Source organism: Camelus dromedarius, chromosome 2 (assembly GCF_036321535.1).
Source record: "Camelus dromedarius isolate mCamDro1 chromosome 2, mCamDro1.pat, whole genome shotgun sequence".
Classification (NCBI taxonomy): Eukaryota; Metazoa; Chordata; class Mammalia; order Artiodactyla; family Camelidae; genus Camelus; species Camelus dromedarius.
In genome coordinates, this window is record NC_087437.1 from 113,002,034 (window position 1) to 113,029,900 (window position 27,867).

The following is a 27,867-nucleotide window of genomic DNA, read 5'->3' on the forward strand; positions in this document are numbered from 1 at the left end:
TTTGGTTTTGAGATTGGCTCTGTAACAAAATTCTGTTTTTGGATTTCCATCCATTTGGGGTAGGATGGCCTTTCTCATCATGTCAGTCTTCCACATCGACTAGACTGTCTATTTATTTTTACCTTTTCCTTTGGGGCCTAATTGTGATGGGCTGGATGTCTGTGTGCCACTCCCCACCAACAGTTCACATGCTGAAGCCCTACTCCCCAGTGTGATGGTATTAGGAGGCGGGGCCTTGGGGAGGTGATTAGGTCATGCGGAAAAAGCCTTCATGAATGGGATTAGTGTTCTTATGAGAAGAAATAAGAGAACTCTCTCTCTCTCTCCCCCACCTCCCTCTTCCTGCACCCGGTGAAGATACAACGAGAAGTCAGCCTTCCATAAGCCAAGAAGAGAGCTCTCACCAAGAGCTTGACTATCTGGCCCTCTGACCTTGGACTTCAGCCCCTGGAACTGTGAGAAAGAAACATTTGTTGTTTAGATTTCCTAGTCTATGTGTTCTGTTAAAGCAGCCTGAGCTAAGACATTAGTCAGTCAATTTTTGCAAAACCATTTCCAAGTGTTTGAAGAGAATTTGCTTTCTAAATTTAGCCTGAAGTTCTACACAGATGTATGACTTGTGGCTTATTGGTTGCTCGGTTTCCCCAGATCTTTTCTTGACCTGGTAATTTCAAAGAGAGTTGCTGAAGTATCCTACACTGACTGTGGATTCATCTGTTTCTTTCACTTTGGAGAAGTTCTGCCCTATATATTTAGAAACAGTGTCATAAGGAATAGATAATGGTTCATGACTCTTTTTCTATTTGGAGTTGTACCTATTATTATAAAATACCCCCTTTTGTCCTATTTAAAGCTATTGGTCGCAAATTCCACTTCATCTCCTCTTCATGTTGCCTCTGCTTTTTTGTTTTCTCTTGCCTTGTATGTTTTCCCATCTCTTTTCAAGCTTTCTTTGTAATTTTGTTTGGCTCCTTCTCATAAATAGCATATAACAAATAGTGCTTTAAAATTCTATTTCAGAATATTTTTCATTCAGTGGAGGAATTTAATCTAGTCACATTTATTGAGATGTCTCAATATCTTTGGTCTTATTTTTTCACCTTATCTCTTTTTTCACTATTTATTAAATTTCTTCTGTGTCCTGTTTTTTTTTTACTTTCTTTATTCTTCCTGGATTAGTCAGTTTTTAAAAGAATTCTTTCTGCCCATCTTTCCCCCATCCTTGTTGGTTACTGGAAGTTCACCTGTGTTATCTCTTTAAAATAATTTGATTTTTCTTAATCCAGAGAACTCCTAGTCTTTTCTCAAAAATGGGATGTGGGTAGTATATTTATTTAAGTCCTTGCAAAGTCCCAAAGTGTCTTCCTCTGGCCTTCCGGATGCAAGATATTGGCCAAGCAGAGGGATCTTGGATCAGAGTCTTATCTCTCAAAAGCCTTAAACCTGGCTCCATTGCTTCAGGGTTCCAGCTGTTTCCAGTAAGGACTCTGGTGCCATTCAAACTCCCTTCCTTAGGTAAATAATTGCTCTTTGTTCTCTAGTAGCTGGAATTTGGGAATTCACCAGATTTTGTCCAGGTGTGACTCTTTTTTTCAAATTTCATTTTATTTTTTGCTATTCAAATTATTATTTATCTTGCTTGGCACTTGGAGTTTATTTGCCTTCTGGTTCAAAAATTGGTCTTTATTGAGTTCAAGGAGTGTTTTCTTCTATTTGCTTTTCAACTTTGCTTCTCCATATTGTTTTTCTCTCCTTTTCTGGAGCTCTCAATATTTAACAGCTAATATTCTCCCACTGTGCAGTGTTCTTGAATATGTACTCCCTTGCTCTCATATTTTATTCATGCTTTTCATTTCATTGAATTTTTGCTCTATGTTCCAGGGTCAGTCAGGTCATTGATCATTCAGATCAACTTGTTTACTGGTGCCATCACAAGAAAGGTCAAGGCTGAGGGATGGAATATAAACTTTTGCCCTAATTGCTTGGGGATGGTTTACACCTGGAAGGCAAGAGGATCCAAAGCCCCTTGATGGGGAGATTACCTCAGTAAAGGGGCAGCTTCAGATTCTGAGGCGTTTTCAGACTGACCAAACCCAGGATGAATCCAGTTTCCAGAGGAAATAGCAGTGTTGACAGTTTTGAAGCTGAGTTTACCCTTTGATCCTCTTGGTTATTTCCTGGAAACACATCTTTTCTCCCTTTGTGCTCTGTTTATGGGCCCACAGACTTGCTCATCCTCCACCATGTGCTCTGAGTATTGTTACCTTTTGTCCCTGGTCAGCTTTCTCCTGCGTCTGTGACCTCCATTCTCTGTCCACCTGTGTTAGTCAGCTCAAGCTGCCATGACAAAATACCACAGAATGGGTGGCTTAAACAACAGACATTTATTTCTCACAGCTCTGGAGGCTGGAAGTCCAAGATCAAGGTGTTGGCAGGGCTGGCTTCTTTCAAGGCCCCTCTCCTTGGCTTGCAGACGGCCATTTGCCCGCTGCGTCCTCATGTGGTCTTTTCTCCGTGTGTGTGTATTCCTGGTGTCTCTGTGGGCATCCAAATTTCCTCTTCTTTTAAGGAACCAATCAGATTGGATTCGGGCCCACCCTAACACCTCATTTAATATGAATTGCCTCTTTAAAGGCCCTGTCTCCAAATATAGTCACATTCTGAGGCACTAGATGTTAAGGGTACAACATACGAGTTTGAGGGCCACAATGCAGTCCTTAACACACCCTTGGAGCGCAGTGCAGGCTTGATCTGTAGGTGCTCCTTAAGGGTTTGTTGAGTGCCTAAATGAAAGCAATTTGTTCTCTTTCCCTAATTTGATCTTTGAGCAAGTTGTGATGCGTGAGATTGTAAGTGCTTTCTTCAGATAAATTAAATGAACAAACTCCTTATTGTCTATTTTATGCTTAGCCAGTCACATTTTGTGTAAGCGACTCTAAAGTGGTGTAAATACATGATCCTTTCTTTTTTCCTCCCCCCAAAGAGCCTCCTATTGCATGGTAATGAAATGAGCTCTATGCCTGAGGTCAGATTCAGCCCATAGGCTTTGTGGCAAAGCCACTAAATTTCTCACAACAAGCCTGTGTTTGTCTCCGGTCTACGGGGATTTGAATCTGTATTATTGCATGCTGGATCTACCTGCCTTGGGAATTTAGTTCCTTTTTTACATATTAGCACACTTTCTCTGTTTAATCATGTTTCCTTCCATGCTCCGCCTCAAGCTCTGACAAATTCGAGTTTTTCCAAAAGCGCAGAAAAGTGTCTTATATTGATTGTGTCTGTTATTTGCGGTTGTTCCTCTAGTGTATAATAACGGAAAATGGAATTAAAATTTTTTTCCTTTGGCTATTTTTATTCTTTTGCATTCTTAATTTTTGTATTTTGCTTTCAGTCTCCTCACTGAATTTTTGATCTCTGAAATAGTGATTTTAAATAGCTATCTTACGGTATATGTATCCATGACCGAATTTGTTGCCAAGTATACAAAATGAATGGATTCCTTAATCAAATGTTAAATGCCTACATAGCAGAGTCTACGTACAGAACTGAGATGGAGATCCGGAATTGGATTCCATCATGGATACCAACAAGATGACAGCTTCCAAAGGACTTAGAATTTCATTGAATTTAACAGTTTACCAATGCTGCCTAATGAAACAAATATGATTCTCTTCTGCGCATGGTCTCAGCAGCCAAGAGAAGTTCATGTCCTGGCCATTCTAAACTACTTGTTACGACCCACATTTCTACACTCTGGTTCTTTTCTGGCTCTTGAGCATGACTTTTTGTCTGCTGAGAACACTCTTCCTCCTGTGCTCACTGGGAAGCCTTCTCTGATCCCAGACTAGCCTACGTGCTCTTCAGGGGCTCCCAAAGCTCCCAGCTGCTCCTGCTGAGCAGGTATAACGTTGATTTGCAAGCAGCTATTGCTATGTCTGTCTCTCCCTTTTGACTAAAAGTCCTTCTGTGTCATGCACCTCTTGGAAGCTGATGTAGCCTATGGATCCTATCTTAAAATTGTGTTTTTAAGTGTGTGAAAAAAAACCACACTGGGTTCTGGTTCAAGGCAAAATGGAGTAAGTGCATTCCACTCTGGTCTGAAAAGCAAATGGTAGTTGGCAGACTGGTGAAGAAGACAGACTCTGAAGTATCCCTGAACATGTTGTGAGTTACTGTTTTTTCCCTTCCAGAACCCCCCAGCCTAGATCCAGCACAGCCCTGAACCCAGGAATGGGCACTGGTGCCTATAAAGAGAGCCCCACCCAGGTCCTGCCCTAGGGAGCAGGAAGGAGGTCCCCTAATACTAAGAAATGGTGGAGAAATCCCCTGCTTTGTTTTGTTTTCCTTTTCTCCATCCTCTTGTGCCTAGACCCCAAGCAATCCTGTGGTGTCAGGGACATGAGAGCTCACAGGATCCTAAAATTGAGTGAGGAGAATCTTCCCTCTGATCAGGGGAGCTTGGTCCCAAGAGTGCAGGGCAAACTCTCAATTTTTTTTTTCCTTTTATGTCCTCCACTACTGTGTCCCTGGACACAGATGCAGTTGTGGGAAATGCATAGAAGAGCAGGCTAAGTAAAGCCCCAGCTTTTTGGCCAGGGGACTAAAAAGTTGAGCCCCTGGGGACTGGAAAGTACCAGAGAGAAGGAAGAGCCAGGGAAAGCAACCCCATAAAGTTGTTTATGAACTTCTCGGCTCACCCCTGAGAAACACAAGAATAGACCTGACCTCAAATAGCATACCATAAATTCTGAGAACTGAACTACAAAATAGACCATTGCCCAGGTTTCAGACTGGCTACTGGATAGTGTACACAGGAAAGAGCTGAAATCTTGGGAAACAGGACTTATATTAGAACCCAAACCATGGAAGACGGGTTGGAACATGTGACCTGAACTCAACCCGGTAGATTCTAATTAAAATACAAACAAACAAACAAAATACTCCATAGGATTTAGACAAAAATCTAGAGTCTGGTAACATGGTCATCAAGATGCAATTAAAAATTTCTCAGCACCTATGAAGAATTGGGATAATCTCAATTTGTATGGGAAAAGATAGTCAACAGAGACCAATGCTTAGATAACACAGAATTTAGAACAAGTATTATAAAAATACCCCAACATGTAAAAGCAAACATTCTTAAAATGAATAAGGAGATTAAAAGTCTCAGAAAAGAAATAAAAGATATAAAGAAGAACCAAAAGGAAATTCAAGAGTGGAGAAATACTATAGCCAATAAAAAAATCTCACTGGATGCAATTCAATAGCAGAATGGAGCTGAGTCAGTGAACTTCAGTTTAGATCAATAGAATTGATAAAATCTGAATAATACAGAGAAAAAAGACTAAAAGTAAAAAAGAACAGAGTTTCATCAGCTGGTGGGAAAGTACCAAATATTGTAACAATCTTGTCGTAGGAGCCCTAAAAAGAAAGGATGTGGCGCATAGAAAATGTATGAAGAAAACAATGGCTGAAAACTTGTCAAATTTGGAGAAAGACATAGACCTACAGACTAAGAACTCTAAGAAATCCCAAACGAGATAAACCCAAAGAAATCTATGCCCAGACACATCATTATCAAACTGCTGAAAACTAAAGAAAAAAAAAATTAAAGCAGCCAGAGAAAAAATAACACTTATAAGGAGAACATGATTCAAATAGCCACAGCTTTCGCCAGAAGAAAATAGAACTTTTAAAAAGAATATTTTATTTTATTTTGGGGAGGGGGAGTAATTAGGTTTTACTTATTTTTAGAGGAGGTACTGGGGATTGAAGCCAGGACCTCGTGCCTGCTAAGTATGCACTTTACCACTTGAGCTGTACCCTCCCCCTTTAAATAACATTTTAAAAGAATTGTCAACCCACAGTTCTACATCCAGTAAAAATATCCTTCAGAAATGAAAATGAAATAAAGACACTCTTAGATGAAAGACACATAAGAGACTTCACTGTCACCAGCTGTATTGCTTAAGGATGAGAAATGACACCAGAAGGAAAGTTGGAACATCAAAAATGAAGGAAGAACAACAGAAATGATACATACCTGGGTAAATGTAATAGACTGTTCTCCTCTTGAGTTCTTTAAATATGTTTGATGGTTAAAGACAAAAATTACAAAAGTGTCTAGTAGGATTTTCAATGTATGTTGATGTAACAAGTACAACAGTAACATAAAGGAGGGAGGGTAATGGTACCTATATAGTGGTAATACATCACTTGAAGTTGTAAATACTGATTCTACATAGACTATGAAAAGTTAAGTATGTGTGCATTAATCCCTAAAACAATAAGTTAAAAGTTACACAGAGATATATAGTAAAAAAGTGATAAATAAGTTAAAATAGACATTTTTAAAATGTTTATATAATCTAAAAGAAAGCAAGAAAAGAGAAAATATAGAAATTAAAATAGAGAGACAAACAAAACAAATTATAAAATGGTAGACCTAAATCCTAAATACCAGTAATTACATTAAATATAAGTGGACTAAACATGCTAATTAAAAGATAGATTGTCAGGATATATTTAAAAAATGACTCAATAATATACTGTTTACAAGAAACACATTTTAAATATAATGACCTAGGTAAGCTAAAAATAAAAGATGGAAAATATAGATCACTAATCAGAAGAAAACTGGAGTGGCTAGAATAATATCTGACAAAGCAGATTTTTGAGCAAAGGAAATTACCAGGGATAAAAAGGGATAATACTTAATGATAAAAAGGTCAATTCATCAAGTAGACACACAATCCTAAATGGATATGTACCAAATAAATGAGTTTGCAAATGTGTGAAACAAAAATGAACAGATCTGAAATAAAAAACAGACAAACCTACAATCATATTGGGAAACTTCAATATTCTTCTCTCAGTAATCAATAGAATTGGCAGACAGAAAACCAGCAGGGGTATAGTACAGAAAACCCCAAAGCAAAAAAGCAAAAAAACCCCAAAAAACCCAAAACAAAACAACAACAACAAAAAACCCCTGAACAATACTATAAACCACTGGTTCTATCTGACATTTATAGAACACTCCACCCCAAAACAGCAGAATACACATTCTTCTCAAGTATACATGGAATCTTTACAAAGATAAACCAGATTTTACATCCTAAGATACATTTTTTAAAAACTTAAAGAGTTGAAATCATACAGAGTATGTTCTCTGACTATAATGGAATTAGGCTAGAAATCAATAACAGAATGATTGGAAAAATTCCAAACCCTTGGAAATTAAACAGCATACTTCTAACTAATCCGTGAGTCAAAGAGGAAGTCTCAAGGAAATTAGAAAAATATTCTGAACTGAATAAATATCAAAATGTAACATATCAAAATTTGTAGGATGCAGGAAAAGCAGTGCTCAGAGGGAAAATTATGTAATTAAAATGCTCATATTAGAGAAGAGAAAGATATCAAACCAATAGTCTAAGCTGCTCCCTAGAGAAATTAGAAACAGAAGAGCAAAATAAACCCAAAGCAAGCAAAAGACAGAGAGTAACAGAAGTAAGAGTATAAAGCAATGAAATGGAATACAATTTTAAAAACAATAAAGAAAAATCAATAAAATCAAAACTTGCTTCTTTGAGAAGTTCAATAAAATTGATAAATCTTTAAAGAGACTGGCAGAGAGAGAGCAAAAATGATGAATATTAGGAATGAAAGAGGGGTTATCATTACAGGCTCTACTCATAAATTTGACAATTTAGATAAAGTGGACAAATTCTGCCAAAACCACAAACTATCAAAACTCACTCAAGATGAAATATAGATAAACTGAATAGTCCTAAAATTATTCTGAAAATTGAATTTGTACTTTAAAACCTTCTGTAAAAGAAAGCTTTGGGCCCAAATGATTTCACTAGCAAATTCTACCAAATATTTAAATAAGAAATACAATAAATTCTACACAGTCTCTTCTAGAAAATAGAATCGGATGGGGCATTTCCCAACTCATTTTATGAGTCCAGCATTACCCTGATGCCAAAACCAAACAAAGATGGTACAATAAAAGAAAGTGTGCCGAACAATATCTCATGAACACAGACGCAAAAATTTTCGACAAAATATTGACAAATATCCAGCAATACATAAGCACACAAAGAAATGTTCAACATCATTGGCCATTAGAGAAATGCAAATCAAACCCCGAAGAGATATAACTACACACCTAGAATAGCAAAATAGAATGGTGAAAATAAAAAAATACTGGCAATGCCAAGTGCTCATGACGATGCAAAGCGATTGGAACTGTCATGTATTACCAGTTTGAAATGCCAAATTGTACTACTCTGGGAAACCACTTGGCAGTTTCTCATTAAAGCTGAACACACACTTAGCAGATGACCCAGCAATCCTACACCTAGGTATTTACCCAAGTAAATGCAAAACTTATGGTCACACAAAAACCTGTACATCAATGTCTACAGCAGCTCTACTCATAATCATCAATAACTAGAAACAATCCAAATGCCTTTCAATGGGTGAATCAGTAAATAAACTGTGGTACATCCCTCGGGAATGCTACTCAATTTAGCAATAAAAAGGAGTGAACTACTGACACACACAACTTGGGTGAATTTCAAAGGTGTTATGCTGAGTGAAAAAAGCCAGTCTCGAAAGTTCTACATATTGTATGATCCCATTTATGTGAACTTCTATGAGAAATTTTACATGAAAAAATAAAATGATAATGACGGAGACAAATCAATGCTTTCCATCAGTGAGGTTGGTGAAGACAATGCTGTAAGTTTTTCCCACCCAAGTTCATGAACCACTTTGGGAGAAGGTCTGTGGACCCCAGGTTAAAAACCTATCCTATGCTACACGCTGTGTAGAAAATGTCTTTTTTGTATATCCTTCTATGCCCTTAGGCCCTCAATTATTTGGCAAGTAAAAGAATAAATGAATGAACACATTATGAAATGACTTAAACATATAACAATGCATTGAGAGACTCTAAAGACTTTAAGAAAAATGGACACATTTTGTTTAACCCAACATATGCTCACTGTTGATAATTATGAACTGGACTCTCTCTAATGAGTCTCTTGTCTTGTGTTGTGGTACCTGCATTGTCTCTGAGCATCTCCTGCTTCCATCATGTAGAGGAGACACAATTAAATATACAAATCCTTTCTCCAGAATTATGCAGCTGTTGTCATCAAAGATGGTAGATAACTGTCCCCCAGAAAGTACACATTGGAATTAGTGTTTGAGATTTCTCATATCCTGTAGGACAGGATTTGGTAGGTGAAGTGCTGAGACTATAATTAGATTCTGTAAATGACATCATTCAGGTTTAGCAAGAACCTGCACTGTGGGGCAGAATTGAGCCAGCGCAATACATTAGTTTGCATGAGGGGCACCAATGGGAAATTTATGGAGACCTGAAAACTAAAGTTGGCATTGGAACTGGAGAGCCCTTCTCATGCTCAGGCTGTAGCAGCCAGAGAACTCAATCACCAGAAGTTTCTGGAAAAGTTGCACAGGTTGGATGAGTTGCGAGACTTTACTGACCTTGTCATGTACCAACAACCTCTTTGGTGATCCACAGAACTGAACAAAAGGCTGGGAGAGGCTGATACCTCATTCCATTAAGTCAAGACTAAGCTGCTGTTGATTGTAAGATCTACCATTATTTTATGCACTGATAAAAAAGGAAAAACACTTCCAACAGACTGTGACAGGTGCCTTTAACAACAGTCCTGAGCACCATATGAATCAATCATGTCAGATTCCTTTGAAATTAATCTTCATCTCTCTGTGAGAGCTGGCGGTGAAACAAATATTTTGGTAAAGGAAAGTAACACAGCTTGCTGACTTCGTGGCTATCTTCCTTTCTGAGGTGTCTAAGGCACTTGGTTGTTTCTTAGCAAGAAGATGTGGACTTGCGATCATTCCTTTGTGACAAATACTCTTTACTCATATCACATTTACATCCTGCTGCCTGGCTTCTGTGCGTTTGCGAGTATGAAATAGCTTGTCATTTCAATGCTGAATCATAGTGAAATTTTTTGGAGGCCATTCTAAATGTCAGTTAAGCTCACAGGTCAAAGTAATAGACACACATACCTCAGCTGAAGGGAGGACAGTGTGAGCATCTACCACTAAGTGCTTGCGTGGCAAAGCCAATGACCACCACGTCATGACACCACTTGGCTGATGGCTTTTGAAAGACAACACTGATTGAGATGCTTCTGGATTGCAGAGATGTTAAACTTCATAAAATTGTGTATCTCAGAATCAGCGAAGAACAGCAATTCTATTAGAGTCCATGATTTGGGGGCGGAGGGGGGGGGAGAATTCTGCTTCTAAGACATATTTCTTGAATGTCCTCTGTTTGCCAGGGAGTGTTCTAGGGCTACAGTGGGAGACAGGCTAGATCACTCCCTTGACAAGATGGAGCTCACACTGAGTAAGGAGAACAGATAGTAAGTAATAAACAGAAAAATAATCACATTTTTAAAGTGGAACGAAGGAAATAAATAGGGGGCCGAGATGGAGACTCACGGTGCGGTGGAGATAGGGTGTATTGTGCACCTTTGATGAGCTCTCTCAGATCTTGCTGAATTACAGCGAAGTCAACATTTGGATCTCGGTCTCTGAGAGTCACTGAGAACTTACAGAGTGATCCCTGCAACTGTCTCAATTTGCTCAGGACAGAAGGGTCTCCTGGGGTGTGGAAATTTCAGTCCTAAGCCCGGCAGTCCCAGGCACACTGGCAAGGCTGGTCACCCGATAGGGGTTCTAACTCGGTTTCTTTTTAGCTTAATATGTGTATTACTATTTCCACGTCTAATAAAGCTTGATACCAAACCTACAGCTGTGATTTTTATTTTCTTTCACTTCCGTCTCTCCTATTTTCATAAAAGAGGTGAATTTGATAGCTATGACTTAAATCTTACCATTACTAAAGGCACTGAACCACTCAACAACACTAAGGTCCTGCTTTAAGCCCTGTGGGGGCTGCAGTGATAGATCCAGCTGGTTGTCAGCGCTGAGAGGGCTTGTCCACAAATGGCGAGAGGAAGGTATGGTGGGGGCGTAAGTGAGAGTCCCCCAAATTCTCCAGGGGTTCAGAGAAGGTGGGTGGCTGATAAAGCCGAGGTGAGAAGGGCAGGGAAAGCTGCTTTCATTTTGTGATTTTATTTTATTTTGGAGAAGCAATACAAACCAACATCTCTGTAGAAGAGTAATTTTTTTTGCCTTTGATATGAGTTGAAGGCAAAACTAACTCCATTCTTTCATGTTAGGAATCGTTTTGGTGTGGCTTTCTGTTTTTCAGCTAAAAGACGAGCGGAACTCTGGATTGCAAATGCTTTCATGACTATGAGAAATACATATATGCTTTCTCTTTAAAACAATGAAACACGTGTTCTTGGCTTTCCCTTCCAGCAAGGGGCCCCCACGTGGAGAAATCATTTTCGAGTCTGTATGCAAACGGGTTTGATTAAGTTGTCAGCAATATTACAACCCTTATTAGTTTTCACAAGCCCTTGGTGAACTTCATGTTTGATCTCTGCCTTCAGTTCAGGGTTGACATGTAATGACTCACACACCTGCTGGAATATTCCAAAACCACTGTAGGAGTCCCTTCTTCTCCCCTTAGCCCTTTGCATCTCATTTTCCCCTCATAAGCCGTGAGCACATCGCTCCTTCTTTAATGACTAATTGTACCTAATGCCACTAGTCTTAACATCGTCATCTGAACGAAGCAATGAACTCTCCACTTGATCACTCCTGTTTATTATTATTTTGTTTAAAGATGAAAGTTGTCAGATGGAAACAGGAGCATTAATTTCCTTAACTTACTCCAAAACTTTTGCCAAGGCAAGAGAATGTAAGTGAAAGAGTGTGTGTGTGTGTGTGTGTGTGTGTGTGTTTGAAGCACACTAGAAAACCAAAAAGCCTTAAAGTTAAGTAAAATTTGGAATCAACAGTTCAATTAGGTATGCTTTAAGGGCTAATGTGATTGGAAAGCTGAATAGCCGATGTCAAAAATAGATTTCCCTTTCTTTCCAAATTGTAGCAAAAAATAACCACATGCCTTTCTTGGACTCCTGACTCTCACCCCAAAGGGTTTTCTTGTATAGGGACCAACAATTCCTTGGATGGAAACACTGGATAGGCTAGTCATTATTTAGAGATTTAGAAGATTGCAGATTCTTGGCAGACCTCGGTTGTTTTTCTAGTAGTAGGCAAGCGGTAGGACAAAAATCAAGAAGCAGATCCATGTGGCTGGGTTTGGGTTCCCCCTGAACAGATGAGAGGAGGTGAGTAGCTGCCCTGCTCTTTGTTTGGTGAGGAAAGGTTCTGGCGGCTGCAATCCTGGTGTGGGATCTTGGTCTCCTGGAAACACGGGTCTCTCTTCCCTTTGCCTTTGGGGTTGCCGACCACTTGAGGAAGACCTAAGCCATGTCTGCCTGTTGCCAGCACAGCTCATGAAAGGGTTAGAAATAGTACGGATCACTTGTGGAGGGAGAACAATCACTCCATTGTCAGATTTTTTTTTTCTTTCACTTTTCATCCAAATGCTGGGTTGCTTTGCAGCACAGTCAGAGATACTGTGTTGAGAAGCCTTTGCTCATGGCAATGTTTCCTCTGTTCGTTTTCTGCTGCTCCTTGCATTGGAAAATTCCATCCTTTAACACTGGGATTATATGTCACCATTGCTGAAATCATAGACAGAGTCCACTTAATTGGCTGCAAGCGTGAGAGATAGCCAGAGAGAATGAGAGAAGCAGAGCATTCCCTTGTATAAAGAGAGGATTGAACAAGGTCAGTGAACCAAAGAACCAGCAGGTCACAAACCCTCAGGGGGTCACGAAAATTCCCCCGGGTTTCCTGTCTTTAGAAGCAAAAAACGATGCCTGTTAAAAAGGATAAAAAAAAAAAAAAAAGAGAAAAGAAAGAACCGTATTGACGATTGGCCATAATTGAGCTGGGTGAGGTATTTGCAGACCCATTATTCTAGCACTTTTGTATATTTTTGAAAAATTTCAATGACAAAGTTTTTAGAATTTAAAGACTTCTATTTTTCATCCCAGAACGATGCTGGAGCCCCGGAGTGGGCGTCAGGTACACATGCGCGGAGGGGCGGGCAGCTGCACTGAGCATGCGCGGGCTTGGCCTCGGCCGATTTCCCTGACAGCTGAGCCGCAGCGCTTGTCGCCGAAGTCCAGCTTCAAATAGCCTTTCTCCTTCGCCATATGTTCCTGGGTCTGTATCCTGAATGGCCCATTTGTTAAAGACTAGAAGCGTCAGCAGCACAGATGCTGAAATTCATGTTAATAATTCAGTAAATTGCTTGATGTTCATGCTCACTTTATCTTAAGATGGTCTTTTTCTCGTCAAAAATCTGTCCTTTTGAAGAGGCCCCTGGACTTCAGAAACTTAGTGTTGGAGAAAAAAAAAGACAGTGACAATTATGTCTAAATTTGGTTTTCATTTATTACGAACAAATGATTGTACAAAAGTGATTATAAATAGCAGCTAGTTGATTTTTTTAAAGCACCAAATATAAAAATTTCAGACATGAGGTCATGCAAGCGATTTTTGATGCCCCAAACCTGTATTTTAACACGAACACCAAATAGCTATTACAGAATAACTCTTTTATTGACTTTCTCCCTGTATCTGATGGCCTCACAATCGTTATCATGAAGTTTATGTCTGGTCAGTGTTTGCTAGTGACCTCAGAGTACAGGAATGGTAGAAGTTTCTAGAAATAGGGCATGTAGACACACTGTAAGGTTTATGGGTTTCAGACACTTACTCCTGAAATTCGATGTTAACCCTCACCTTTATTAAATGTTTGAATGTGTAGGATATAAAAGATTATATTAATATGAGATTTATAATATATGTAGATAAAATATAAATTTTTTTTACCCCCAGTTTCTTTTTCATAAAACACCGTCTTGGACATCTTCTGTGTGTGTCTCTCACCTTCTGGCCCACCTTTGATGTCAGGCATGGCTGGGCAATCGGCTTTGTGCAGCTATAACCAGATGGCACCGTATTTCCAGACACAGCTGGACATTGTGTCTCTCTTTGAGCCCTGGGCTTTCCTGGGACAGTATCCTGGTATACATGTGTGTGCAACCTGGTAGTTGTGAGGGAGTCAACACTTCATGGGACAACCCTCCAAAAGGGAAAAAGAGTCTGTGGGTTAATGCTTCCCTCTCTCTTCCCTCAGGCTGAAAATTCTGATGTGCATTGGACACAGCTTCCTAGAGGGTCTTCACTGGAGACGTGATGGATCACGTGGTCACCTTCTCCTCCTCCTGCCCTTGACTCCTGTCTGCTGGGCTCACTCTCCAAAATAACTTTCCTTTACAAAAGCCCTTGTCATAGGCTCTGCTTTCTGTGAGGAATCCCGGCTGAGACGCTAAAACGATATACGAGGATGAAGACATGAAGATGAGTTGTTAAGGGACTGGCAGGGTTGTCCATCTCTGTGAAGGGGGTTCAAAAAGATGTTTGGGAAGCACTGGCCCCGATGACCGTTGGGATCATAGCATGAAGAGTGAGAGTGGTCAGGTCCCCATCCAGCCCTAATGGGTTTATGAGTTTCTGAGTTTTCCACGAAGAACAGCAGAAGATCCCCAAGACTTTCCAGCCTGTTGAACTTCTGCATGTGTGACACCGAGGAGAAGCAGAGAGGCAAACAAACCAGAGCATTTTCACAAACATTCAGAAATCCCACAATCTCCGCAGACTTCGGCACTATTTCTAGATCTAATTATAAAACAGCAAGTGATGCTGGCCTATTCCAGGGAAATTGTTGATCTCACTCCAGGCGTGGTCTCTGTCTACAGGTAAAGGTGGGGGAGACTCAGGCAGGGATGGCTTCTTTGCTTCTGTCATGATCCATGCCTGGCTGATGCAAAGGGAAACGCAGCTTTTGCATCAACCAAGTTGTTGGCTAGACGCTCAAGATTCTGAAAACCTAGTTACCTCCCTGTACCTCTCTGTACCTGTATGATCTAGTCCAGTAGCTCTCAAAGGGTGATCCCTGGGTGAGACCGTCTTTTTCTGAAAGCAAATTTTCCGCAGGAGGGAGGTTAGAAATGCCAACTTTTGGATCCCACCCCAGCAGTCTGTTCAGACAAGCCTTCCAGGTGATTCTGATGCTGGCTCAAGTTTGAAAACCCCTGCCCTGGGCGTTTTCCTTCCCAGCCTGGCTTTTGAGCTTTGGTGGCCTTCCATGTTGATTTCACATTCCTTCCCAGAGGATGGGCTTAGAGGACAAAAGAAACCTTGATTAGCCAAGAGATGAGAAAGGGGCTAGAACTGTATAGGTAGTAGCTACCCACTTTACAAACAGACTATGTTCTGGACCTTGGAAGTGAGCTGTTTTCCTGGGAATGAGAGGTAGGTTCCCACAACCGCACACAAAGGCATATTTCATCCTGAATCCAGCTGAAATACTGCTGCATCGCAACGAGATAGAGCAGATCGCAGTGTTCCCATAGGGTCGGAAACCAATCAACACAAAATAAAGCAATGAATGATACACAGGGATAGTATTTTATTTATGCTAGTATTAGTGGTGGAAGGAAAGGTTGATTTGGAGACATAAAGAGGTAAATGGGTGTTTGTCAAGTTTATGAAGGAGGGGCTGGCCTTTCTCTTTAGAATGTCATGATACTAACCCCTTTTTTAGATCTTTCTTAAATGTGGTTCTGGACTGTCACTTTATCTTTTTCTGCAGTCATATTTCTCACTAAGAAGGAGGTAAAGGATTCTGAGACAAGTTGGCAAGCATTGAAAAGGAAAGCGGAAAAAGGAAAGGAATAGAAGAGAACGTGGGTTTGTTTTTTATCAACATGAGCGTCAATGGAGGCAGAATTAACTTGAGCTGTGAGCAGTGAGAGACGGATGGGCAGGGAGAGGGTCAGGGTTCTCCTCTGACAAAAGAGAGGAAAGAAAGCAGACAGAAAACTGACCACACCGTTTGGGAGCTGCCGTTCTGGAAGCCTTCCTTCCCATCGTATTGCCCTTTGAATTGGCCCTTAACAGCCACACTTCATGTCATCCTGTTCCCTTTCTGGCCACAGACAGGCAGCTGACCAGAGGCCTTGACAGTGACTGCTGATATAGCATAATAAAATGAGCTGGACCAGCCCCATGTCCCCCTTTTTCCTTCTAGGCATTTGAGCTCAAAAATGCCCAAATGTTGTTTAGTCCCTGATAGGAAGACGTACATGGCTGGCTGGGAGCACTTTACATGTTCTCAAATCAAATGCTTCTGGCTACGTTTCCTGGGGTGGCTAAAATACTTTCTTTTGGAGGGTCACTGTGCATTTATTAACCATTCTATTTTTGTATCATACCATTGTCCTCGCTGATGGCGGAATGGCTGGATTGGGGAAAATGTGGTAGCCCTAATGGAATTAATTAATTGAGTAATATTGCCTGACAAATGGCTCTGTGTACCAAAGAGGGATTGAGACTTAATTACCGATGTCATTTATCTCTCTGTTTGCACCCCAACAATAAGTACTCGTTTCTCATTAATGTCAGGTCATCTTCCAAAAGGAAGAAAAGAGGCCAAAATATCACGAACGGAAAAAAAAAATTGATGTCTTTGTTTCCCACCTCATTATCCTGAAAATCATAACAGACTCTGTTAATTAGATGGGCAGCCTTAACTGGTGACTCCAGTCCAACAATTACCTCAGAGAGAAGCACCACTGGGAACACTTCCTCCCCTTGGGAGGAGATGAAAGGGAATCTGTAACAAAAATAAGGATCCTTTCCCCAGCCATGCTGGGGGATCACAGTTGTCAGGGCGAATTTCTAGACTGAAGGGCTGGAGCTGTTTCAGGGGTGTCGCCTGTGCATTATGGTGACGGCAGGGTGTCTGACGCTGCCCTCCTAATCTACGGCTTAGGTGATGTTCCCCGGTGCCTCCAGTTCCCTCGGGAAGATTAGAGCCTAATTAAACAGGGGAACAGGTGTAAGAGGGCCTGACTTCATCTGGCCAAATTAATTGCTGAGATGGGGCTTGCATTTGGGAACTGAAAACAGTGAATTAACTGCAGCCGGAATACAGCTAATCCCTCAGTATCGCTGTGTCTGTGTATAAAACAGACCGGACTCGCTGGGAACACAAACAAAGAGGGATCTGAAGGTGAAGGTACACGCGTCCTTTCATGGGAAAGACTGGGCAGTGAGCCTCACAGTGGACGGTGGCCATATGTGCCAGACTGCACGCCTGGGACAGTCCTGGCTTATGCCTGTTGCCCCTGCAAAATTATTAATAGTGCCCCCTTTCATTCTCAAAAATGTCCCAGTTTGGACTCTAAATTAGTTACTATATTTTAATGTCAGTTTTAAGCTGCCATGTTCTTTCTCAGGAAAGTGGCCTTATAAGTTGCATCGTGTTCCCCGCAAAGATGTTGAAGTCCTAACCCGTGTGCCTGTGAAAGCGACCTTCTTTGGAAATGAGGGTCTTTGTAGATAATCAGCTTAAGAGGAGGTCATCCGGGTGGACTGTCATCCAACATGACTGGTGTCCTTATAAAAAGGGGAAGTTGGACACAGAGGTGGACGGGCACACAGGGAGAAGGCCGTGTGACAATTGAGGCAGAGACTGGGGTGATCTTCGACAAGCAAGGGGTGCCAAAGGCGGCCAGAAAACCACCAAAGCTAAGAAAGGGCCTGGGGCAGATCCTTCCTCACTGCCTCAGAAGGAACCAACCCTGTGGACACCTTGATCTCGGACTTCTGGCCTCCAGAATTGTCAGCTAATACATGTCTGCTGTTGTAAGCCATCCGTTTGGTGTTATGGCAGCTCTAGCAAACTAATATGAGTGGTACTGGTTTCGCAGTGTCTGGAGACCCTCTCCTAGCTCTTCGTTTGTTCAGTTCATGGAAATGAGCCGTCTTGGTGGCAAAGGCTGGCTGTCCCTCCAGAGTGAGAAGTCGGTCAGTGAACCGGCGCCGATTTCTCAGGGCCAGACGCTGGGGAGAGGGCGAGGGAGACAGACGTGCTTCCTGGCGTCCAGGGGCAAGCAGTCTGGTAGGAAGGGAGGCAATGCAGGCGACCTTGCACTTAATTAGTTAACTATGAGTATTGAGTGTGCAGAGGAGCGAGGGAGGCACAGCCCGGCGGGGAGGCACTCCAAGTGGGGCTGGAAAGAAAACAGCTCCCCGGGAAAGGACCATCTGAGCTGACCTGAGAAGCAAGGGTTACCTGGGTTAAAAACTGGGGGCTAGGGGAGCACACGTGGAGGGAGTGAGAAGTGTACCATGGGTGCCCAGAGAAACCCAGGAGCAGAGGGATGGGGAGGGCTGTCTCCTGTTCTCCATCACAGCCATTGTCGCCTCAGCCATCACAGATTTAAAGCACTCTCACCTGTACCAGACCCCGAGCTCAGGGCTGGGGGATTCCGGTGGCAGAGACCCACGTGTAAACTGCCAAGCAAGCAGTAGTTGGCCCAGAGCTGGGAAGACAGGTGGGAGCAGCGGGAGAGAATGAAGTTGTCGCCTCTGTCAGGAGAACCCAGAGCAGGGGAGGAGGTCACCGCTGAGGTGCGTCTTCAGAAAACATTTTCTGCAGTGGCTAGAGGTAGGGATGGGAGAAACCAAAAATGTTAATCCCTGGTTCAGAAGACAGGGACCCTTGGTCCCTGATCTCTCTGGCCAATAGCTTTCATGTGACTGGACTTGTAGGGGTCACATGTCACATCCAGAGCGCTCATTCTTTCCAAGTGTATAACATGATTCAGTTGCCCTGAAGCAAAACTGGATTGTTGCTTGTCTAAGTTTCATTCAGGGACACGGCAGGACATTTCAGAACATTCCAAAGAACACCTTTGTGATGGCCTCTTGTCCTTGAGGCCTCTTGCCCCATGTCCTTGGACCCAGGTTCCCAGAACCTACGATGGATGCCATCTTGAATATAGGTTTCCATCCTCTTGGCCAGAGTCTCAGGCAATAATGGAACCTATGGACTCAGTCCATGCTGGGCATATTATATTTTTGAATTCTAGCTTTGGCAGGTCTAGGTACAGCTCAGTCAAAAGGGGCCATTCAGAGCGACCATTTTCGAGGTGAATTTCTAGATTGGCTATTAAAGTCAGAGTTTGTCTTCTCTAGTTGACTTCAATTGTCTGTCTCTGGTGGGCCCAGGACGAAAAGTTTTGAGAAGGCAAAACTGGGCTCTGATTGTGTAGGCCTGGCATTTATTATGTGAGCGCACAGGTCTGCATTTCAAAATGAAAAAAACAATAATAATTAAAGTTTCTCCAGGCTTCTCATGTCCAAACCACTCTTGCAAAACCACCTTTGGATGAGCTGTAAGTGTCAGCAAATCAGAAACATGTGGATTTAATTTCCTTTGAAATACACCAGGGGGACAGGGGGCAGTGGAGCTTGGCAGCTGACTTCTCAGGATCTGCCAAACCCCAAATATCTCACACTCTGAGAGAGCCGTCATGCTGGCCCCCAACAGTCTCATGTGGCTTGTCCGGCCACTGCATTCCTTGTTGTACCATCTAGGTTTTCTCTAACCATTAGGCCATACTCTTGGTCCATTTTACTTGCCAGAAGGATGCTGTTAACACCACCCACATGCTTAACAGGACTTTGAAGAGGGACCAATCCTGCAATGAGGTGTTAGGTTGGCTCCAGTCTTATCTGGACCAACAGTCCATCTTTGCAGCCATTACTGTGACTTTAAAATCCAAACCAACTGTGAGAGAGGTTTTCCAACTTGATTTCTAGAGTGGGAAAATATTTTGCTTTCATGAAGGATGATGGTATCAGGTCCCAAATGTATTAGGTTTCGCTATCATCCAACACTCATGCATATAATGTAAAACATGTACATACTCTGCAAAGAGCACAGCCACCCTGTGGTTCCAAGGTAAATATTGGCCCGCACACCTCCTGGGAAAATAAAGAAGTTTCCCCTAGAGCAGAGGAGCCCCGCAGTCCGGTAGTTCTGATGTCTCCTCCAAACCCCAGGTCCCGGTCTACTAATTTAACAGTAAAGATGTGCTAACAAGGTCTGTGTCACCTTCTGGTGTTTTGCTTTTCTTCCTTGCTATGAATGCTTCTCTTTATCCTCCTACATGTTCTATGTCCAGCAGTCTCTTTTGCCTTAAATGATGATGTACATTGAATGCAAAAGACAAATTGCACCTTAAAAAACGTACTTTTTTGCACCCAAGACAGCGAATGCTTTGGTACCTGTTATGTGTCATGTACGTACATTGTTGACTCTCTTGTTATCCTCATCCTACCAAAGAGGCATCTGAGGCAGCCCCAGAGAGACTGAGTAACCTACAAATCCCATGACTGGCAAGTAATAAAGCTAGATTTGACCTTGGGCTGTTGGGCTCCAGAAACAGGGGTTCTTCCAGTACTCGATGCTGCCTTTGACTCCACTGTGATGGTTCACTTTATGTGTTAGTTGATTGGCTCGTGGGGTGCCCAGACAGTTGGTCACACATTATTCTGAGTGTCTCTGTGAGGATGGTTTTGCATGAGATCAGCATTTAAATCTGTAGATTGAGTAGGTAGATTGCCCTCCCTCATACATACGAGTGGGCCTCATCCAATCAGCTGAAGGCCTGAATAGAACTAAGAATCTGATCCTTCCCTGAGTAAGAGAGAATGCCTTCTGCCCAGCTGCTTGAGCTGGGACATCAGCTCTTTCCTGCCTTTGGACTTGAACTGAAACGTCAAGTCTTCCTGGGTCTTGAGCCTCCGGGCTGGAACTTCACCACTGGCTCTCCTTTTCCTCAGGCCTTTGGACTTGCACAGGAACTCTGTCACTGGGCTCTCTTGGGTCCCCAGCTTTCCAACTCACCTTGCAGGTCTTGGGACTTTCAGCCTGCACAATCACCGGAGCCAATTCCCTGTAGTAAATCTCTCTCTCTCTCTCTCTGTCTCCATCTTTATCTCCATCTCTGTCCCTGTATCCTATCGGTTCTACTTTTCTGGGAAGCCCTAATCTACTCATTTCTTATCTGATCTACCAGGCAATCCTGTGAGGGGTATGGATCTGGTACTGTCACCTGGAAAATGAATATGACTACATGCAGGGGCACAGATATCCACACACAAAGTCCCCCACACATGTACGCGCACACGTGTACAAACCACCCTTCACATGCACACACCACCCTTCACATGCACTTCAAGACCCAGGTCAGAATCCAGGCCCACTCATGTCATTTCAGTGCTTCTTCCCCAAGGCACCCACAGAACTGCCACAGGTGGTGATGCCAGGCCACTTTATGGAGTCATTAGTCTCCAGATCTGTGACAGCTAGTCCCCCTTTTATGCAGAAAGGTCCGCCTCTGAGTCCCAGGCTTACCAGGGACCTGCTGCTGCTTGTTTGTTCTTCAAATTCCAGGTGGTGAATTTCAGCTACAGAGAACAGTGCAACAGGGACAGAGTCGAACCTTGCCAATTCCCACCTGGACACAGTGACTACAGGAAAAGGATCCAGGAGAATAAAATTACCCTCCAAAAAATTGATTCCTGAGCGGAACACGGATGTCTGACTCGTAGAATTTCTGTGTAAGCGAGGGCAAAATCCCCCTGCTTTTGTTGGTGGTTGGAGTCTCCAGGGCCATTCAGTGTATTGAAAGTCTCAGTACTGCTGGTACTCGGGGAGGACTCAGTCCGTTCCCTCTCAAGGCCTTCTGTTTTATAAAGCCACTTGGGGTGAAGAAGAAATCACATTCTTCCCACCCTCTCTTGCCTTTACAATGTCCACGCTGGCTGGCAGTCCAAGACAACAGTTGAGCTATTAAATTTTGAACCTGTGTCCTAACTGTTCATCAAAAGTGAAGGCAAGATTGGTGAAGGAATGTTCTTCATCTTCAGCCGCCTTTATCAAGTGGTCAGAAGTTCAGGGGGCGGCGGCTGTGACCTTCTACTGCCATTTCTCAGTGGCAGAGGGGAATTTTCTTCTGGGCTTCAGCAGCTGCACGACCCCTGCGTGACCCTCTGACCCTCCCCCTTTCTCCAGCCTCCCACCCCAAGCACGTTCATGTTGACGCTTCTGCAGAAAATGGAGAGGGGAATGGTGCACCCCCCGGGGGCCTGTCACCCCTCACACACCTGCCTCCATTCTGCGGGAGCCAAGGAGTTGGTGGCAGAGAAGGATGGCTGGGGAGGAAGGCCTAGGATCAGTATTGCAAAGATGGGGCAGCAGGTGGGGCCTGGTGCCTATAAGCAGGAAGCTTTGGTTTTAATTAATGATACCTAGCAAGTTGGCACCAGGGGACAGTGAAGGCAGGGATGGGATCCTTGGACTGGAAAAGTGGGTGGGATTCAGTTTGGCTAAGGATACAAAAGTTCTCATCCTTGGACTGAAAACCTTCTCTGTCTCTCCCAGTCATTCAGTCCTAGAACAATATCATTTTCAAAAGGTCTGGTTCGGTCTTCCTAGCAAGAACTGGGCGCTGTGAGCAGCACAGAAGAAAAGAGCACTTTCCATTTGAAAAATGAGCCTCAAAGTCCCTAGTTCTGCCTGAAGCCAAAAGCTCCTGACTTCCACCAGTGTCTCTACAATGGATAATGGGTAGTTTTTTATACTTTGAAAATCGCTCGGTTTTTTTCTCTGCCGGTTTAGTAAGCTCTCGTAAGCAGTGTTGAACAAGAAATACTACGTCTCATGGAAATGGCTTTATTTCCACGATATCCACATACAGGCTTGTTTTCAGAGTGACTCAGAAGTGCCGGACAGTGTACTCTGAATGGAGGGTGAAAGGGAGATGACTGAAACATTTGCTCTGGGGGAAGAAACTGAGCAGAGACACCTATTCATTCTCATTGACCTTGGAGGTGGATATCAAGTAATGCTGCAGGTCAGCCCTAATTATTTGCTGAGGGGCAGGCAGGGCTCCTGTTCCGTGCTTTGTAGCCACGATCTTCTCCCGCAGGGAGCTGCAGTATCGATGCTGTTCCCAAGGAGGCCGGGTGCGCTGGATGCGTCCTGGCTCTGCCTGGTCACGTGACATCTTAGTAGCGTTGTCCTTCAAGCCAGCCAACCCTGGTGTCATTGGTAATGCCACAGAGTGACAAATACCTGACTGTATAAAACTGGTGACTTTCTACCTGGCTCCCTTCTGGAATATTTGCAGTCTGCAAAGCAGTCTGATCAAACATTAGATTAACTTAGCTGGCCTTCAAAAATATTGATTCAAATGGAAATCACCTTAAAAAGTTCAGATGCCCAGTCCCACTTCAGATCAATGAAATAGAATCACCTGAGAATGGGGCCTGGGCATTAGCATTTAAAAAGTCTTCTCAGGTGGGTGCTTCTAAGGTGCCAGAGCCAGGAACTCCTGACCTAGAGACACAAAAGCTATCTCTCAGCTGTGTTTTCTGGGATGTCTGGGTCTCTTCTCTCTGCGAGTGGTGCTATGACACTCCTCGGTGTGGGCTGGGGGCCACTGAAGAGCGTTCACGTTCCTGGGATGGGGTTTCACTATTTCTGTCCCGTTAGGGAAACGGGCATGGAGTGGGCTGAGCCCACCTGGAAGCGGACACCACACACACACACACACACACACACCCTCTTCCCAGGTTGAAAGGCTGCCGGCACCGATCACCTGGCTGGGCACTCAAGGTTTTCAGTAACCATGGGAACTGCAGTCCCGTGACCTCAACTTCTAATCTAGGGAGATTTTCTCGCCCATATTCTGGTTTCTCATTGATGAAAAGGGTATTTATGGAAGACGCAAACTCAAAGCATACATGGAAAGCTGGTGTGGCTGTCTTAGGATCCAGCAAAGTAGGCTTCAGGAGACAGAGTATAAACAGAGGTGATTCCCCTCAAATGCCCGGGTCCCACCCCGTTCTCCCTACCCCCGCACTGCCTGGGCACGGGGTCCTTCAGACCCTGTGGTTCAGCTGCATCTGCAGGACTGCGATCTGGAGAGAGGCGCCTGGGGCCACGCCTCTGGGGGCCCTACAGGTCCTCTGGGGTCCAGACTCCCCAGTTCCTCCTTACACTACCCGCTCTGGAGTGCTTCTCCCCACTTATTCTCCCTTCTCTCACCCTCCAGGCCCTTGGCATAATCTCATCCAGGGATTTAGCTTTTACAAAAGCAGGGAAGAATCTCAGCTGGCCCAAATCCCGGAGGCAGGGAAGTGTGAAGCTTGGCTACCAGCTGGAAATGGGTGTGGGTGCGGAATGAAGGGAACCAGGCTCAAATCAGCATTTTAACAGTCAGCCCCGCCCCCCATGTCCTGCCACCGGCCCCAAGGGCCCAGAGCAGCTCCTGGTTTCTGACCTGGGCTGTTCCAGTCTCTGGGTCTCTGTTTGGACAAGAGATGCAGAGGAGCTGACTTTCTTATCTCTCCCCACTGGCAGCTCAGACTTTCATGTGTATAAGGAAGCCCTCACTTTTCTCAGGGACCTCCCAGGTCACTCAGAAGTCTCACTGAATTGAGTTATTTCTCTGCAGCAGCATAAGGGTATACATTTGGCTTGGGGACCAAATCCTCACTGGGGATGTTTGGTCCTGACCCTCCTCTGTGTTCAGGGAAGAGAGCCCTTCTCACTCAACGATGCAGATGTGCTCTCATATGAAAAGCTCAGTATGGCTAAGCATTAGAGAAATGCAAATCAGAACTAAAACGAGGTATCACCTCACACCAGTCAGAATGGCCATCATTTAGAAGTCTACAAATAATCAATGCTGGAGAGGGTGTGGAGATAAAGGAACCCTCCTATACTGTTGGTGGGAATGTAAATTGGTGCAGCCATTATGGAGGACAGTACACAGGTTCCTTAAAGAACTAAAACTAGACTTATCTTGTGATTCAGTAATCCTACTCCTGGACATATATCTAGAGAAAACTATAACTCAAAAAGAGATATGCACCCCAGTGTTCATAGCAGCACTATTTACAATAGCCAAGACATGGAAACAACCTCAATGTCCATCAATAGATGACTGGGTAAAGAAGATGTGAAATACACACACACACACACACACACACACACACACACACACACACACACACACACACACACAGGAATATTACTCAGCCATAAAAAAGAAAGAATGAAATAATGCCATTTGCAGCAACATGGATGGACCTAGAGATGATCATATTAAGTGAAGTATTTCAGAGAGAGAAAGACATTATATGATATCACTTCTATGTGGAATCTAAAAAAAAAATGATACAAATTCTATTTACAAACCAGAAATAGACTCACAGACATAGAAAACAAACCATGGTTACCGAAGGGGAAAGGGTGGAGAGGGATAAATTAGGGGCCAGGGATTAACGACACACATTACTATATTTAAAATAGGTAAACAACAAGGACCTACTGTATAGCACAGGGAACTATATTCAATTTCTTGTAATAACATATAACAGAAAAGAATCTGAAAAGAAAAAGAAGCATGTATATGTATAACTGAATCACTTTGCTGTACACCTGGAACTAACACTGTCAATCAACTACACTTCAATAAAAAATTTAAAAAACAATACAGACGTGTTCTGTCTGATGATGAAATCGCACTGGTGGGGCGACTAGGAACTTGCTACTCAAAGCCAGGTCTGTGGACTAGCAAGTGTCATCTGGGAGCCTCTTAGAAATGCAGATTCGAGGCCGACCCCAATCCTGCTGCATCAGAATCTGCATTTTAATAAGATCCCAGGTAATTTGTACACACATTAAAATTTAAGAAGCCCTTCTCTAAAGCATTCATGTCACACTGATAAGAATGGAAACAAGATGACTCCATCGTTTAAAAACATTTTTAAGCAATTCAGAAAAACAATCATGAAAACATTTTAGTTATTAAAATAACAAAGATCCAAAATAGTGAGAGATTATATCAATATTTTTGTGACTTTTTTATTACATACTGCTGAGGTGTCTTTAAAGGAACAATTTTATTTCTGTGCTGTGATCTTGTTAAAATTTAGGTTGTGATGTAGCTTCAAGGATTTTGAGATAAGGGTTTAATTGTTGTTCTAACCTTCTTCCACAGTAACAGAACCCCAGTTTGGGGGAGGAGTAAGGTACTTAGCTAAAAATGTTTTCTGGACTCTTTGAAAAAAGGGGTGGACAATGAAATGTAAGGAGAAGTCATTCAGATGCATCTCCAGGAAAGCTCTTTGTGAGGAAAATCAACTCAGTTACCAGATCCCTTCTGACCTATGACCTCTGCCCCCCTCTCTCCCTTTTTATCCTGCCTGGAACTGATGGGATGTTGGAGATCCATTACCTGCTAATCTGATGTTTGCACTGCCTCTTTCCAGATTTTTCATTGTATGAGAAAAATAAAATCCTAATTTGTTTAAGTCATGGTGTCTCAGGAGTGTGATATCTGCATCTGAACACAACTCCTAACTTCTGTGCAACCTAAATGTCCAAAAATAGAGGTCTGGTTAATACACGATCATTTATCCACACAGTGAGATTTCACATGGCATAAAAAATCATGTCGAACTGTGGTTTCAAGTTATTTCTAGTAGCAGAAACCTCCTGCTTTTAATATTCAGTCTTTTGTAGAATCCTAGTATACAGAACTGTAAAAGTAGACTCTGTGGCAACTCACACCTTCTCCCATCTGCAAAATCTACTGTCCCTTTCATGGGGGCCCTGAAACACCTTCACTGGTCTCTAGTGTTGAAAACAATTATCGTAGTTCTTTCTCTACATGAAAAAAATATGAGATCTTGTTAAGCAAAGAAAACAGTTTACTTATCAAATTAGGGTATGAACAAATTTTATATTTAAGTACTTATATATATGTGTGTGTGTATATATATGTGCTAATTTTCCCAGGCTTCACCAGTCTTTGGAAAAAATGAAGTCACATTAATTGTAATTACTCAAATTCCCCTGGCTGGTGGCCCTTATTTGCATAATGCCCTCAAATTCTCTCTCTGGCCTCTTGGTTTCCATCACGTGCTGAGGTGTGTGGGGATGGTCCCAGCCTCCACTCTTGCTGCTGGTACCTCAAAGTGTTCTGCCCCAGATGCATGCCTCCCTTTGCTGCAAACACCTGCCTTGGTCCTGTGCTGGGCGGGGTCAGCTGCTTTCTGCAAAGAAGGGGGAAGATGAACAGGGGCTGTTCCCTGGGGGCTGAGCTGCAGTTCAGGGGTAGGCTGCCTTGCCAGCGGTCCTGCTGACCTCTTCATTTGCTGCAGTGCTGCCTGACCCTATGCCTCCATGCACCTAGCGTAAACCCCTTAGCTCTCTCCACGCCCACGAGAGCTCATGGGGGGCCCCAAGTTCATCCTCAGCTGGTCTTCCGGATGCGTGTGTGTACACGTACACGCCTGCGAGTACTATTAAAGCAATATAAATTGGAATTTTAAACTTTAAGGGTAATAATTTCTGAGTGGCAATATTGGAGGGCTTAATTTTTTTCTTGCTTACTTGTGTTTTTTAAATTTCTACAATAAACATGTATTACTTATATTTAAAAAATAAGATATGCTTGAAATCAGTTATGACTCCAAAGCACTGAATATGCTTAATTGCTCAGTACATTTCACTGTGAGTTTCCTGCCATCCCAGGCAAAGTGTTTTACCATCAATGTTAGAGGCGTGTGGGTAGGAGTGGAGAGGGAAGGGAGACGGCTGGGTGGTGGCAGGGGAGATATAAAACAAGCATGATCATGTAGAACTGTAGTTTCGAATGATTTCTAGTAGCAGACACCTCGTCTTTTTTATATTCAGCCCTTCATAGAATCCAGTAACTATGTACTGTTAACAGTTAACTGTGTATATCTATATCTGCATCTTTGTTCTGGCTTTATTGAGAAATAATTGACAGATAACATTGTTTAAGTTTAAGCTGTGGTATTGATTTGATACGCTTGTTATCTCTATCTCTATTCTTATCA

The 27,867-nt window shown here is 42.8% G+C and overlaps 1 long non-coding RNA gene across 1 annotated transcript; it reads left to right on the forward strand.

Moving 5' to 3' along the window:
* Positions 1-81: 81 nt before the first annotated feature.
* LOC116155034 (uncharacterized) lies at positions 82-25,691 on the forward strand. The gene is made up of 3 exons (XR_010376611.1): positions 82-455; positions 14,207-14,828; positions 21,383-25,691. It is a non-coding gene; the product is annotated as an uncharacterized LOC116155034 (long non-coding RNA).
* Positions 25,692-27,867: the final 2,176 nt, after the last annotated feature.